Here is a 2,361-nt window from a genome sequence, read left to right on the forward strand (position 1 = left end):
GACTTCTCTGCCTGACTACTTTTTGCTTATCTCTGATTCTATTCAAATTGTAGCTCCAGCCAATAATGGATGTCCTACCCCCTCTCTCTTCCACCAGCAAGTAGACAGGCAATTGCAACATCTGTCCAAATGTGTCCATGGAAAAGAGCCAAGAATTTTCCTAAATGACTACCACACTCTCGAGGGGCTATACAAACCGGGCTGTGGAAGAACCCCTTTGGAAACTCATGTCAGAGATAATACAAGCTGTGAACAGTTAGTGACCACTCTTCTCCCAGCTCTGTCCTGAGACAGGCCTCAGACCAGGACTATCTTAGTGGGAGCATTCTGAGGCGTGTCTGACGAGAACTATAAATATGGGCTTAATGAAAGAAGACAAATACGCAATGCACAGCTTTTTAAAATTATTTCTATTTTTTTAATTTTTAAAAAATTTTTTTTTTAGGTGAGGCAACTCTTGGTTGACCTCACAGATTGCAAGGAACTTGTCAGCTTACGATCCCTTATTTATTTATTTATTTATTTATTTATTTAATTATTTATTTTTATTTTTTATGCCTATAGCACTTGGTCTTCTTAGGTTGTCTCCCATCCAAATATTAACCAGGCCCTCCCCTGCTTAACTTTACACGGCTTTTTTAAACTGCACATAGTATAATTCTCACAGCTTTGTTAATCATTCTTTTCAATTTAATACACCTCTTCCCCCCTCTCCCCCCGGCACACACAAACATTTTTTCTTTCAGAAACTGAAGATTGACTTTTGGCACCAAGTATAAGCTGGCCCCTATGATCCAGAGAGAGGAACGAACAGGAGTTAAAATGCAGCACCCAGGGCTAGGCCGTGCCCTTATATCTGGAGCCTTAGAAACAGAAGCTGAGTCTGCGCTATTCCTTAGCTGTTGCATTTGGAAGGGGCTTCCCGTCAGCTATTTAAAGAACAGCTGAGGCATATTTTAGGCATGAATCAGACCCAAGGGCTGGCATTTGTCCCCTCTATTTAAGACCTAAGACCCATATCTCTCCAGACAAACATTTCTAAAAACAGCCAATGCTGGTGCAGATGTCCTGCTGTTATGGCGCAAACAATTCTGAGACCCACGGAGCCAATTGAGATTAATTATGAGCCTTTATTAGCCGGCCGGCAACTGACTCTCTATCACTCAGGGCTAGAGGAGATCAGCCCAGAGCTTTCAGAGGAGACAGCTGATAAAGCTCAAGACCATATCCTGGTGGTCTCCTGAACAAGCAAGCAGATTACAGAAGTGGAAGTTGCCTGTTAGCATATCTTTGCCTGGAACAACACTCTTAATTAACAAGTAAATGGATTACGGGAGCAGACATTGGCCATCTTCATATCTTATACAATACACTTCCTTAACCACACACAAGCAAGTAGGACAACTTCTGGTATCTAAAGATATTTCTTCCCTGTAGCTGACTTAGCTAGTTGGCTCACTTGAAAATTTTCCACCCTTAACACTGCAAGTGGGAGAGACCTGTCAGAGAATACCAACCCATCTTCATTCTGTGGGGTGCAGGGGTACTGGCCCACGTCCAGAGTGGCTGGGCAGTGGCGGTCTTCAGCTAACATGGGAAGTGGGGAGAACATTTACCCCTGGTTCTCACTTTAGACAGAAGAATCAATCTTATGGCATTAACATTTAGGAGTTTTTTGTTTTAATAAATTTGAAACCTATCTCATTTTATTTGCAAGGTTATTTTTAACATGTTAGCTAAGCCAGCCTACCTCCATCTAGTAATATTTACATGGATATTTTGGTACACTCAGACGAGAGAATAGAACACAAAGCTAAGACGTTGTTTTCACTTTCATTTAGTAACGTCTGTTCTAAATGACAATGTGGGAAAAGTAAATGACACCAGTTCGGTTTTCAGTGTAAAGCAGAGATTTCAATACTTTACATAGGAATCATCTAGAGCTTTTTTTTTTTTTTAGGTGAGGCAACCCTTGGTTGACCTTACAGATTGAAAGGATTTTGTCAGCTTACAATCCCTTACTTTTTAAAAAACTTTTTATGCCTACAGCACCCAGTCTTCCTAGGTGGTCTCCCATCCAAGTACTAACCAGGCTCTACCCTGCTTAGCTTCCAAGATCAGAGGAGATCAGGCTTGTTCAGGGTAGCATGGCCATAGACTGCCTAGAGCTTTTATAAAGTTACGGTGCCCAGACCTCACCCAACACCAAGCATACTGGCATCTATGGGGGTGGGAACCAGGAGTGAATAGTTTTAGATTTCCTCGGTGATTTCCATGAACAGACAGACCTCTGAAGAGTGTCATTTACCCAAGTGATGACAGGTGTCTCTCTTAGTTCAAATCATATTGTATTCATTGCCG

The 2,361-nt window shown here is 41.8% G+C and overlaps 1 pseudogene; it reads right to left on the bottom strand.

The window, feature by feature from the left end:
• Nucleotides 1–2,040: 2,040 nt before the first annotated feature.
• Nucleotides 2,041–2,159, bottom strand: LOC120615202 (uncharacterized; annotated as a pseudogene).
• Nucleotides 2,160–2,361: the final 202 nt, after the last annotated feature.

The sequence above is a fragment of the Pteropus medius genome, unplaced genomic scaffold (assembly GCF_902729225.1).
Source record: "Pteropus medius unplaced genomic scaffold, Ma_sr-lr_union100, whole genome shotgun sequence".
Taxonomy (NCBI): Eukaryota; Metazoa; Chordata; class Mammalia; order Chiroptera; family Pteropodidae; genus Pteropus; species Pteropus medius.